Genomic DNA, 14,397 nt, shown 5'->3' with positions numbered 1-14,397 from the left:
AAAACACATACACACACAAACACTTACCATTGCCAAGTCTAGCAGAGAGTCTCAGTTAGATGTACACGATCAGAACATTGTAAATAATACATTTACAAATTCATTAATCCTCTTTAAAATTCCAGACTAATGAAAAATAGTGCATTTTTAAACAGCTACTTTGGCAGCAGGGGATTGGATTAGATGACCTCTTACAGTTCTTTCCATGCCTACGAATCCAAGAAGTGCGAGCTGCTCTATCTGTAGACATCAGATCACAGAGGATTTTAAATCTAATTTCAATTATTTAAATTCTGTGCTTTATACAAAAATGAAAGAAGTCCACTTCAATGCCTGTATTAATGAAATAATAATTAAATCATATTTCATAATAAGTAGCACCAATGGAAAGATCATTACTTTCTCAAAAACTTCAATATTATTTGCCTCTGATTTTATAAGTTATTATCCAGTACTTCTAATTTTTCAAGTGCAATAATCTTCTAAGATCCACAAAAAAATGCAATTATATATCAAGAGAAGGCACGCTCCAAGAAAGCATATTACTAAGTCATCATTTCGATGCAGGTTATAAAAACAACTAGTAAAATATATTTTTTAAAATCGCATTGAGGATATCTTACTAAGGGGGATTTTTTAAGTTAAATGAAATCATATTAATATTCATGACTTCATCTGCATAACATTGAGAACAGCCTTATTTGATTCCTCAATTTTCTGTATAGATATATACATTTATATATAGTTTTTTTTTCTTTTTGAAATTTCCTCGTTCAAAAACAAAACTAGCAACTTACTACACTCTCAAGAAACGAAAGCAAAACAGAAAGGAAAATGTGGTCAAATGGAACTGCAGCAGCCAGCCAATGATGCTAAGGCATCTGTACCCTAACATGTCATGTCGCCTAGTTTTTTAAAAAGTGAAGATGCTAATTCTGCTGATAAAGATATTGTTTTTCCCCTCTTGTGTCCTATTCATTATGCAAGGCTGCAGAACACGAAGTGAGAATGTGTGATCCGGACGATCTAATGATCTCCCACACCTGCTCATCTGGTACAATTTTAATTAACACTCCAAGGAGGTTTGTCAAGAGTAATCAAAAACATTGTCGCTTATAAAGCTGTGGCAAGAAATCAATAGTTTTCATCAGAAAAGGTAAGGTCTAGCATAACTGAACCATTTAATTGCTTCATTCCAATAAACAAAAACTGCACATTTTAATGACTTGATTCGGGAGATCAATATCTAACCACATATTGCATTAAACAGCAACATGTGGTGGGATATTCGTCGTCATTTCCATTCTGCTAGCAGCATTCCTCTTTTTTATTTCATCCCGAGTGGCAATAGGTTGCTGAGCGTACGCGGTGCTATGATTTATATCAAATGAGTGACCTCTAGGGCCGTAAGACTAGAACGGGTGACTAGTTCTCAATGGTAAGCTACTGGCACTTGACAAAGAGCCTGAGGCAGAATGAATTTACTTCTCTTTTCCTCAATCATCAACAGGCTCTGCCCTGACCCCCGTTCTGACTCCTATAACAAGCTCTCCTGTCGCTGCCTGAAAAATTTACTGCTGCGTCTACTTCTCATTGAGCTCAAGTGAGTACTTTTGTCACCTTCAGTGAACTGAGTCTGGAGGAGATTTAACTAAAATCCAGTCCTACTTTAAAACCTACATAAGTATGTTTCCTGTAAAGAAGGCAATGTTCAAAGGCATCTGCTTTCACATGACATGATCTTCTAAAAAGTTAAATCTTTGTGCTACATTTAATTCAAAGCAACATTGGAGCCCCAAAACTCATTTATTGATGTGGTGCCATGAGAAACATGAAGCTCTCATTAATATTGCAGGCTGTAAGACCTACGTGTGTATTACTGGTGGTCATTAGAAGACTGGAGAAGATGGGGTACTTAAGTCATTGTGAAGGTTACTTGAGAAGAGAAATTCCAAACCACTGAAAAATATTCTCTGTAATTCAAATAGACAGGGTCCCTCCACATGCAGCCAAAAGAAATTCACAAGCATGCAGGAGGAAATAAAGACATCAGATTAAACAATTTAAGCATCCGGTACATCTTTCTTCAGAGAGATACTTTATAATGTATAATTATAAAGATTTTTCAACAATAATTTGAAAAAATCCAGATACATTAAGTAAAATATGCACACAAAACACAAACTCACATTTATGTAATGTGTATGACCTTCAACAATCAACTTAAAATAATTAGGCAATCAAAACTAACATTTGAAAACTCTCATGTCAACAAGAAGACAGTTAAAAGACTGTTTGATGGTTTATTCCATCTCCCTACCACCATACGCAAAATTTCCACTCCCTCTTTAATTTTCAATTCTTCTACCCTCCCTGCTTCACAGCTCCTGGCTATTGGCTTTTACAATCTGTCCCTAGGGAGTGAGGAGTTATTACCCCTGTCCATGGAAGAGAAAGGGATGTTATTCCCTTGTCACCCTCATCGGCTCCAGCAGATTCCAGACGCTGATGGATAGCCTTCACTGGAGAAAGGCGGCTGCAGTGCTGTTAGTCCTGAGCCTGTCAGATCCATCTACCTGTGCCACTGGCATTGCTTACTGGAGTCAGAGTGACACTCGATGTCTCCAGAGTCAAAAGAAAACCCTAAAAGCAAACACTGCAGGGCATTCTGGCACCATGGGGAAAATGTGACATCAGTGCCCAAGGAGCATTGCCGAGGGGACTAGAACTCCATACCTTTAAGCCTTAGCCACAAAGGCAAATTAAAATGTCTATTTGCAATACCCTTCAGAATTGGACCCAGTTTGTCTTTAAAACACTGAGTATATAGGATAAATATTGTGACAATTTGTTAAAAAAAAAAAAAGAAAGAAAAGAAAAGATCTGAAGAAAACCAAAACTCTTGACAGTGCTATACCACTTGTTCATGTGATTTTTAGACCATTTCATCCCTCTTGCTATAGCAGTTTTATCATTACATCATGGTAGTTAAGACAATGGAGATCTCTACCTAACCCTTAGTTTCCAAGTATACATTTTAATGTTCTCTCCCATCCAAAATATGAGTAAGTGCTTCCATAGTCAAAACAATCATAATATTTTACATTATCAATTTCCAGAATACACCATGAGTTCCCATCCTAAGAACTGTCTGGTCAGACTCCAGACTGTGAGGACTTTTTGGATAAAGGCACAGTAACCCTTTTACTTTTTAAAAAATTGTTATGTATTTATTTGCCAGCAGAAAGAGATAGAGAGAAGAGAGACAGAGAGGAAGAATTGGTGTACCAGGGCCTCCAGCCACTGCAAACAAACTCCAGATGCATGCACTACTTTGTGCATCTGGCTTTATGTGGGAACTAGGGAATCAAAGTCTGGTTGTTAGGCTTTGCAGGCAAGTGCCTTAACTGCTAAGCCATCTCTCCAGGCCCCCTTTTACTCTTTTTGACTTTGGTTTGCACCTCACATCTGCTCTCTTACCTAAATCACCTGGCACAGAAATTGATGGACACTCTTCAAAAGTCATTGTACATGGTGCCCTTGCATGGCCTGCCTGCCTAGTGAAGAATCCTTAGTGAAGACCCTGGATTGCAGTCAGTGCCAAGAATCTGTCACATGACCCAATCAGTGAAAAAAGCTTTGGAGCTTGCATCCTCGCTATAGGCAATTGTATTTACATGTCAGTCATCTACAAGTTCAGTTCTCAAAGACTTGTCCAAATGTTCAGAGCCAGCAAGATAACAGTGTGCATATCCTATATGGGGTAGAATACTCCTAGTAGGAAGAACGATAAAACATCACGTAATGAAAAATATTAAGATACCAACAAAGAAATGTGAGACTATTCAAATTACCTGCATTAAACACTTTAAGTAAAGCCCACCAATATCTCCTCATCCATTTAGTTGACTAAGGCTGAGTTGTCAAATGAATTATCAAACAACTGACTTTTAGAGCTTTGCAGAAACCAGAATCGTGAATAAAATGAGGCTTTATTGCTAAGTTATTCATCATGTAAAGTATGTGCTTTAAAAATAGGCAGTGGGATAAAAATGAAAAAGAAATTCTAACATTTTCCTTTTGTACGCACACTGCACACACTAGATTTGGGGATTACTACAGGTTAGGTGTAAAGCTAAGACGACGCTGGGCATAGTGACACACATCTTTAATTGTATCGTTCAGGAGGCTGAGGGAGACAGATCACATGAGTTTGAGGCCAGCCTGGGCTAGAGTAAAACTCTGTCTCAAACTCCACCTCCCCCCCCCCAAAAAAAAAGCTACAAAAGGCAATAGGTTCCCAGTTCCCATAGAGTTGAGAGAGAGAGAGAGAGAGAGAGAAGGCCTTTGCCAACTTGGTTGTTTATTGACTGGGATAGAATCCACTCATGCAGTTTCAGTTCTATGCCTCCCACGAGCTCTTCCAAGTGTCTAGGATTAACACTAGTGTCGTTCCTCTAAAACTGACCTCATCCTCACCATTTCTGGTGGCAACACTCTAGTGTAATCTGATAATCTATAATAATTCCCAGAGTTACTTCTGGTATCCCAAGATATCAGGCTGAAGTGCATGGAGAAGGGGTTAGTTTTTCACAGTAAATCCTCTTGGAGGTAAATTTCAAAACTGTAGGTAAAGCACTTTGCACAAAGAGCTACCATTCATCATAAGTGGCTTCTCCCTCAACCCTGATGGGCAATTCCTGCCTCACTTTTACATTTTTCTTATGAAAGGAATCCTAAGGAGGCCAAATGAGTGATTGGTGATGTCAGTGAACATACAGAATATTTCTTTTCTCTAAATTTTTTCTTTAGACTCATATTTAACTTGCCTCCGCTCAGGCAATACTGGCACTGCTTTTCCTATCATTGTCTGCCAGCCAGCTATAGAACTGGGATTACCCAAGCAGAGAGTAGGCCATACTGCCCTCCCTCCCTCAACCCTACCACCCCCCGGCCCCGCCCACCAACCACCCACAGGGGGCACAGTTCCAGGGCCTTTGCAAAGAATCAGGCTAATTGCAGCCACATTTTCAAGAGGGAATTCCATCTGTACAGATGACAGAAAGAAATACAAACAAGTTCTCTCCTCCAGAACAGTGCCTTGAATTCCATAGTCACATTGCCCAACAGAAGTACAGTGCCAGTCACATCTCTAATTTAAATTTTCTCTTTAAAAGATGAAATTTTACTAATATGTTGTATTTATTTCTAAAATATTTATATATAACAATCATTATATGCTTTATACTTTAAAATGTAGTCCACTTGCTCACAGCCCATCTCAATTTGGGTTTATCAAACTCTCTTAGATTTATAAGCAGGCATGGTGGCACAAGTCTGTAATTTTGATACTTGAAAGCTGAGGCAGGAGGAACAAGATGACAAAGTCAGACCAGACTACCTCACAAGATGCTGTCTCAAAAACACAAAAAGGATAAGAAAAGAGACAAGATGGAAGCTACATCTTAGGGTTTCATCAGCCTCACAACCAATCCAATGGTCTTGTAGAGACTCTAACGTATTAGAATCACAAAGGCAAGAGCTTCCATCACACCATCCAGTGGCCCTCTTTCTATAAGGTTTGTCTCAGGCAGGATTGGATTGGGGAGCAGAGCTCTGGGGAGCACCATGGACTAAGGGAATTTCAGAACTTTGATATTACATGTTTAAGAAAAGGGGGGGGCTACAAGGTGAGAGTTGTCTCCCTAAGTTGTCCCCCAGAAGCATAGAGATGGTGGCGAATAGGCTTCATGGAGCCTGCAGAAAGTCAAGCACACCTAGGGGCTTGAGTCAAGCTCAAGGAAGCCAAGCGTTGCCATTGCACCTGGGCAGGGAGCACGGCACCCAGGTGTGGTGCCGCTCTTGTCTTAGGGACAGTGAAAAGGCAGAAAAACCAGCAGACACCGGGGAGCACAAACACCAACCAAGGCATGCTGGCTTCTCTGTCTGCCATCTAGCAACGAAGTCTTGATTCACTTGCCAGCCTGATTTCTTCCTCCAGCTCTGCCCACAGTCATCTAGGGAAGGCACTTCTAGAGGCCACACAGTTCCACTTAGCCAACTCAGTACAATAAAGCCACCATTAAAAAGCCTTTTCAGGGGCTGGAGAGATGGCTTAGCAGTTAAGCGCTTGCCTGTGAAGCCTAAGGACCCTGGGTCTAGGCTCAATTCCCCAGAACCCACATAAGCCAGATGTACAAGGGGGAACATGCATCTGGAGTTCGTTTGCAGTGGCTGGAGGTCCCGGCATGCCCACTCATGCCCCCCCTTTCTTTCTTTCTCTTCTTTCTGTCTCTCAAATAAATAAAGAAAGAACAAAGTTCTTTTCCCTTCCTCATCTTCCCCCAACTGAAGAAGCCCTATAAAGCCCACTATCTGGAATCTCAGGTTGGCTGTGCTCCACTCTTGAGAGTCCAGGCAGCTTGTGTTTTTCCCGAATGAAAGCTTTCATCATTGCCTCAGAGTGGTTTGTATGGTCTTGGTCACCCCTGAACCTTACACTTGCCAGCTTTCTTGGTTTTCTTCATAGGAAAGAACAAGTCCAAACACCCCCAAGTCTCTGGCCTGTGGTCTGACATGATCTCTTTCTTCTACATGCACTCCCACTACCGTGCCAGCCACCACAGATCCTCACCACAGCACCAGGCCCTTGAACCTCTTTTCTTCAGTAAGTAACCTAAGCTTGGACAGTTGACAATAATAACAGAAAACAAATACACTAGCATATTCAACATGTGCTCAGTGCTAAAGGACACGTCTGTATCATCCCTTCTAATGTTCAGGGAACATTGCAGAAAAGGGAGTGGAAAGAATATCAGATCAAGAGGATGGGGAGAAGTGCTGTGGAATGCATCTTCTAGACATGGTCATTGTAGTCATAAACTCATAGTAGCTATGGTTACCTACACACGATTGAGCCCCTCAACACTCCCTCACAGATGGAAGGGGCTCACCAGGCCCCCAGCTCTCCTAAGGAGTGATTGGTAATTAATGGTTGCCAGTAGAGGCATTTCCTCCAGTGGTGTAGCCACTGGTTATCTGCCCATGATCTGGTCAATAACCCCTCATCCATGTCCATGTGAGCAACCTGAATTAAACTCACCAATAAAAAGGTGAGGCTAGTCAGGAAGAAGAAGGGTTCAGCCGAGTTATCCTTAACTGGGATTCTTGAGTAGGTCAGCATGACCAGGGTCAAGCTAGTGGGGTTCTGTGGTAATGCTCTTGCTTCTACTGCAGAGGGAAACACTCAGGGATGCTCAACACTGAGCAGGTTTGACCTTCAGCCAACATTCAGTCTGGTGCCAATCCATTGGAACTCAAGCAAGTCTCGGTAACCACTGAGCAATCCCTCCAGCCCCTCCACTCGAACCCAAATTCACACAATCTGGGTTTTATTCCTGAAGGTTAATCCTAATAGTAAACCTTCACTTTGCTCCATTGAATTGCCTCTAAATTTCCTGTCTGAAACAGCTATATTTCTTGATTAAAACAGTGTTAATTTAAAAAAAATATGTTCAGTGAAAGGAGCACGGGAAGGGGGCACAAAAGAAGGTAATGAGTGCCTGGAGAGATGGCTCATGGGTTAAGGGGCTTGCCTGCAAAGACTAAGGACCTGGGTGCCTTATATGGCCCCAAGGACCCACATAAAGCCAAATGCACAAGGTGGCGCATGTGTCTGGACTTCATTTGCAGCAGCTAGAGGCCCTGGCATGCCTATACTCACTCTCTCTCTCTCTCTCTCTCTCTCTCTCTCTCTCTCTCTCTCTCTACCTGCCACTCTCTCTCTCTTAAATAAATAAATTAATTAAGGGTTGGGAGGTGATTATATTATATAATACATTTGTTAAATTATATTCATATATAAAGTTTTTCAATAAAAAAGCTAAAAATATATGTTGCTAGTAGAAGTATTCTGGTTCCTTTTGAATGCTTTAGGACTGTTCAATTTACAAGTAAGCTCCTCAACACCTCACCAAAGTCACTAGAATGTTATACCATGTGCTTCATACTCCAGTCAGATTCTATTTTTTATTATTGTCTACTTACTTCTCTCTCTGTCACTTCAAAAGGATTTAAGCTCCATGAGGGCAGCAACCTCCCTCTTGTCTACTGCTGAATTTTCAGAGCTAGGACAGTGCCTGGCACTAACTTGATTCTCAGTGCATGTGGGATGTAAGAGCTAATGAATGAATGAGTAACTGATCAATGAACTGATAATCACTTTTTGTTTTAATATAATTTACAATTTGAACTTCTATATGAAATTTGGTTATTTATGCAGCCTTGGAATGTATGTATAAAATAGGTACACAAATCAAACATTCACTGATAATAAATCATAAAGAATTTTATTTTAAAATAATTCTTAGTACACAAATAATTTTATCACTTATTTTAAATATGAAGGCAAATTTGCCTACTCAGATGGATGTGCTTTTTTATTTTTACATAAAGAACTAAATCTTAGCTGAATTTTTAAAATATTTTTAATTTATTTGTGAGCAGAGAGAGAAAGAGGATGGACATGCTAGGGCCTCATGTTCCCGCAATTGATCTCCAAATGTATGTGCCACTTTGTGAATCTTGCTTTCCATGGGTAACAGAAAACTTTGCAAGCAAGCACCTTCAACTCCTGAGCCATCTCCCCAGCACCCCATGGTTGAATATTTGATATTTCAGCATCTTCAACATTTTTCCAAGTCAATCAGTATTTCAACTTTATAATTATTCGTGATAAGAATGCTGTGTCACCAGAGCACAAAGACACCTGGCTGGAATTCAGAAGAAAGCCAGTCCCCAGACAGCCTGTCTAGTGCTGGAAAGCACTATGTGAGCTACTCGGGGAAAATGGCCAACAATGGACTAAGCAAACAGAGGTCTAAGCTACTCTGTAACACAATGTAAATGCCGGTACAATACTGGCACACAGCCTCAGCGGGTAACCAATAGCTTTCTGATTGGCTAAGAGATCTGCTCAATGTAAAGGAACCCATATCTGGAATTGGGAACCAGATCAGAATCCCATGGAGACAAACGTGTTCTCCAGTGTCAAGCTCTCACTAGTCTTTGGCTAAAAGAGTGGCTACACATGCATCAAATTCTTCCTAAATTAATAATGCTTAACCCATTTCAACTATGCTGACTTCACTCTCCATCAGAGAATCTGTTCTTCTTTTTCAGAAGGTAGCAAGGCCGGAGGAGAAAAACTACTCCTTGCACTTCAGCCAAGCCACAGAGGAATGGGGAAATGACCAAGAGTGCTGCTTCCATGCTGTTCCTGATAATCAGCCCCAGGGTGAAGCAGACAGACCCTGAGGACACTCAATACCTACCAAAGCAGAGATCCAGAGGCTCCTAAGAGCACATCACCAAAGTTTACTTAAAACTCACCCACCACAGCTCAGGGAATTTTGCGGAAGAGACGGAAAGACTGTAAGAGCCACAAGTTGAGACATCATGCCCAGAGGCACTACCTCCCCCCAGAAAGAAATAACTGTCTGCTGCTCGCAAAACACATAACCCATAACCCCATGGGGAATACCTGCAACCCCACTGAGGAGCGTCCCCAAGGGAATGACAGCAGGAATGAAGGAATAGAGGGTACCAACGCACGATGTATCCATATGAAATATTTTGTTAATAATAATAATGATAAACATTTTTAAAAAATAATCCTGTGTCGCACAAACATGTACTACAAAATGGCAGGAGTATGGTCAGGGCCATTTTAAAAAACCCCTGTCCCTAATACCAGGACAAAATTCATGTAATGATCTTTTTATGAAACTCAGGTCAGCATCTCAAACAAATTTTAAAGCCCATCGTTCTACAGCAACACAGCCCCCAGGCATACCAATTTGGTACTTACTGAGTGAGGAATGACAGGAACATATGAAGTCTCTTCTCCAGATTTAACATCCTATCAGAACAGAAAGCGTTGTAAGTAACATGAAGCACTGCTAAGTCATAGCCTACAGCAGTCTCGAGTTAGGGAGCAGGTGTACTGCTACGCCATGCACATGACAAGTGCTCATGCTGTACGTTTAGAACCAGGCTGTAGTGAAGTCGCACAATACAACATAAGCAAGTGCTGCAAAAAAAAAAAAAAAAAAAAAAAATCTTGGATTCCTTTTTGGTCTTTTTGCACTCAGAAACCTGTTACTGTTGCCTTTTTTTTTTTTTTTCTTTTTGGTTTTTCAAGGTAAGGTTTCACTCGACTCCAGGCTGACCCTGACCTGGAATTCACTATGTATGCTCAGGGTGGCCTCAAACTCATGGCGATCCTGCTACCTCTGCCTCCCGAGTGCTGGGATTAAAGGCATGCACCACCACGCGCACTGTACCCAATTTTTGTTTGTTTGTTTGGTTTGGTTTGGTTTTGGTTTTGGTTTTCGAGGTAGGGTCCAGCTCTAGCCCAGGCTGACCTGGAAGTCACTATGTAGTCTCAAGGTGGCCTCGAACTCACAGCGATGCGTCTACCTCTGCCTCCTGAGTACTTGGGTTAAGGGCGTGCACCACCACACCTGGCTTGTTGCCAACATTTTTACAAGCCCTGCTTTCAGTTGCAGGACCTCATCTAGGGCTTCATCTCCTCAGTTTAAGAAGCTGGGGTTTCCGAGATCAAGAAGCCTTGCTATCTGCAGTGGGAAGGGAAAGGAGGGAATGTTTGCTGACCAGAGATTTCAGCTATCACAGCCGGTCACGCTCCAGAGATATTGCATCAAAGGTAAAATGAGAGGCCAGAGCCTCTGGCAGCTCAGGGAAAAATGCTACAATTATGAAGTCACTTCGAGTAGAGAAAACAAACAATGGTATCAAATGTAAGCCACAAATAAGAGCCACCGCTGGAAATTGATTTATAATTGAGACTCTTCTCACTTCGACAGCTCGGTAGTGGGCTCCAGGGCTAGTAACAGCTGGGATTTATTTAGCCACAGGGAGGCATGCCAAGGCAGCCTGTGCCACAGCTGGGACAGTGTAAGGACTGAACGTGCATGCAAGACCCCCGAAAAAAGGCAGAAGGAAGAGGGATTTAAGTACACTTAAAGCAAGAGAAATACGGGCAATTTTTATCATAATAGTTTGAAATTTTCTTCATTGTAGTTTTATGGTCTCTCAAGTCACAGAGAAAAGGTTGTTTAAACTTTCACATGACTGCACAGTAAATATCCAATCAATTCTCCTGCCTGCAGCCATGGTGATATTTGAAAATGTAAATTGGATCATATTGTATCCTACAGACACACCTCTTCAAAGATTTCCTGGTGCCCTCCGTGGAAACCCTTCATTCGAGTGGTTTCTAGAACTCTCCCAACCTGCCCCCAGCCTACCTTTTCTGGCCCCTCTCTTGGTGATTCCCCTTCATGCCCTCTGAGCATTAGTCATTATAGACTTTGGTGTTTGATATCACCTCATGGTCTCATTTCTCAGATTTTGCCCATGCCCTTTCCTCCTCCCATCTTTGGCTACTATCTGCTCATCACTTAGATTGACATAGCTCGTCCTCAGGAAGGCTTCTGGGACCTATACCTCTTCTGCCCTGAGCCCCATTGCTTTTTAAGCTGTCCTCTTTAACTTTCCAAACATGCATGAAAACAGCACCTTATATCTTCCCCATTTCCCATGATGTCTCCTCTGCCTCCCAAGTGCTGGGACTGAAGCATGTGCCACCACACTTAGCAATCAGAAGTTTTTTATTTTATGTATTTATTTATAGAGACAGCAAGAGAGAGAGTGAGCATGCCAGAGCCTCTTACCATTGCAAATGAACTCCAGATACATGTGCCATGTTGTGCATCTGGTATTGCAGAATTGAACCTCGGGGTGAAAGGCTTTGCAAGCAAGCACCTTTAGCCACTGAGTCATCTCCTCAGCCCTGGAATCAGAAGATTTTTAAGGTAAACATAATAATAAAAAGCCCATGTTGCAAGTACTTACCTGACATTGTCTCATTTAGTCTCCTATGCAGCAATCATCCCCTTCCTATTAGGTGCTATCATTCCCATTTTGCTTACAAGGAAGCTGAGGTAAAAACACATTGAGCAACATGCTTCAGGTCACACATGATAAAAACTACAGTCTAGCTGGGCAGCCCAAGCTCTAATGCTGTTACTACCACCGTGCATCTACTCACACAGCCAGGACCTCCTGCTCTCAATTTCAAAAATAAATTCGCCTGGTATTGAGTAGATATACACATTGCTTTTAAAAAAAATACCATCTAGGAAACTCAATCTAGGAAGTAGACTGAACTGTATCCCCCTAAAATTTATGACTAAGGCCTAGCTCTCAGTATAAATATACTTGGAGATGGAGCATTTGAGGTCATTAAGTTTAAATGAGGTTATGAGACCTATGGCGCTTGGAATGTAAAATATTCCCCATAGACTCATGTACTTGATACTTAACCTTCAGTTGGTGGAACTGTTTGGGAAGTTTGTGGAACCCTTAGGAGGTGAGGCTTTGCGGAAGAAGTGGGTTAGTGGGGCCAGCCTTGAGATATCATGGCCCAGCCTCTCTTGTGCTCTGCTTCTTTCCTGCTCTTGTGGCAGCTATTTTCTCTTGCCATGCTTTCCCCACCATGATAGACTTTCCCTCAAAACTATAAATTGAAATAAACCCTGTCCTTCCCTAAACTGCTTCTAGTTGGGTAGGTATGTTGTCCCAGCAATGAAAAAGTTACTGATACAAGACCCTGCTCTTATTGTATGGTTATCTTTTTAAGAAAAGAGGGAAACCGGGCATGTCCCAGCACTCAGGAGGCAGAGTTGGGAGGATGACAGTGAATTTGAGACCACCCTGAAACTACATAGTGAGTTCCAGGTCAGCCTGGGCTGGAACAAGACCCTTCCTTGAAAAAGATGGAAGGAAGGAAGGTATTCACAGAATGTATGTGAGGACACAGTGAACAACCAGAGAAGCCTCATGGAACCCCACCCTCATAGAACCTTGATCTGGACTTCCATCCTCCAGAACTTGACCAATAATTTATTATTTATCTGTCCCTCACACTCCTTGCTTGCAAATAAATAAATTTTAAAAAGACCTTCTGCCAAGCCTCGGGTTCCATTGAGGAAGAGGTGGCAGAAAGAATGTAAGAGTCAAAGGAAAGGTAGGACTACTTACAATGCAATCCTCCAGACACAAAATGGCCTGGATATGCATGACCTCACAGTGCCTGACACCAACTACACAAGACCATCATAATAGGAGGAAAAGATGATGACATCAAAATAAAAGAGAGACTGAGAGGGTGAAGGGGTATGATAGAGAGTGGAGTTGCAAAGTGGAAAGTGGGGGGAGGGAATTACCATGGTTTATTGTCTATAATTACAGAAGTTGTCAATAGAAAAAAATTAATTTTAAATATACAGTAAAAAATGTATCAGAAACCATTTTGGTCAAATATTACAATCTACCAGGTAATTTGAATTTGTTATACAAGAAATGCTTGGACATGGTGTTGTATACCTTCAATCCCAGCACTTGGGAGGCCAAGGTAGAAAGATTGTTGTGAATTTAAGGCCAGACTGAGACAATAGAGTGAAACCTAGGTCAGCCTGGGCTAGAGTGAGACCCTACCTTGGAAAACTAGAAACAGAAATACTTGCCAAATCTCTGGTCTAACTCAGTGTATCGACCAATACATGAGTGTGTAATATGCACGAGACCGCAAGCAACATAAGTTTGAGGAGTGGTACAAATGTAGAGAGGAGGAGTCTGCATTTCAGAGGTGGATTTGTTTGAGTACTTAGAACTGGATGTGGTCCATAAAGGTAGAACAAGTTGCAGACATGCGAAGTTAGAGACTCAACAGAGCAGAGCAGCCTGCAAAGCCCCGGCAGTCCAAACCACCACACAGGCACCAAGGCCAGCTAAGAGGCTACAGTCCTCAGAAGGGAGAGGAGTGGAAGAATGAAAAGTGTGTGGGAAGATTGTTCTGGAAGCTGAGGGTAGCATGAACCAGTGAGAGAAGAATCTGGAAGCAGATGACGAACTGGGAGGCTGAATCTTGTACAACCTTGCAAGCTGAGGCTGAATCATCTGGTTGCAATGACGGTGACCAGGAGCCAATATAAGTAGCACTGAAAAGGGAAATGGGACACTGAAATAAATTTTTATTTTTGCAAGGAACCCTAGAATTTGGCTACACCTGCCTCCCCACCTCCTCTGACTGCCAGCAAGAGACCTCTAGGTCACTTACTTGTCAAAGAGCTTTTGGCTTATTCTATTTATCTAGGAACTTAAGCGCTACCATTCCCTATGGCTCATGGGATGCTGGGACCAATTTGTGCCAGCTCCCAAGAGCCAGCTGATTGGTTCTTGGGAAATGATTATTTAATGCAGTCATTATTAAAAATTAAATTGAAGCCAGGTATGGTGGCACACGCCTTTAAT

The sequence above is a fragment of the Jaculus jaculus genome, chromosome 1 (genome assembly GCF_020740685.1).
Source record: "Jaculus jaculus isolate mJacJac1 chromosome 1, mJacJac1.mat.Y.cur, whole genome shotgun sequence".
NCBI lineage: Eukaryota > Metazoa > Chordata > Mammalia > Rodentia > Dipodidae > Jaculus > Jaculus jaculus.
This window is presented reverse-complemented; position numbering follows the sequence as displayed.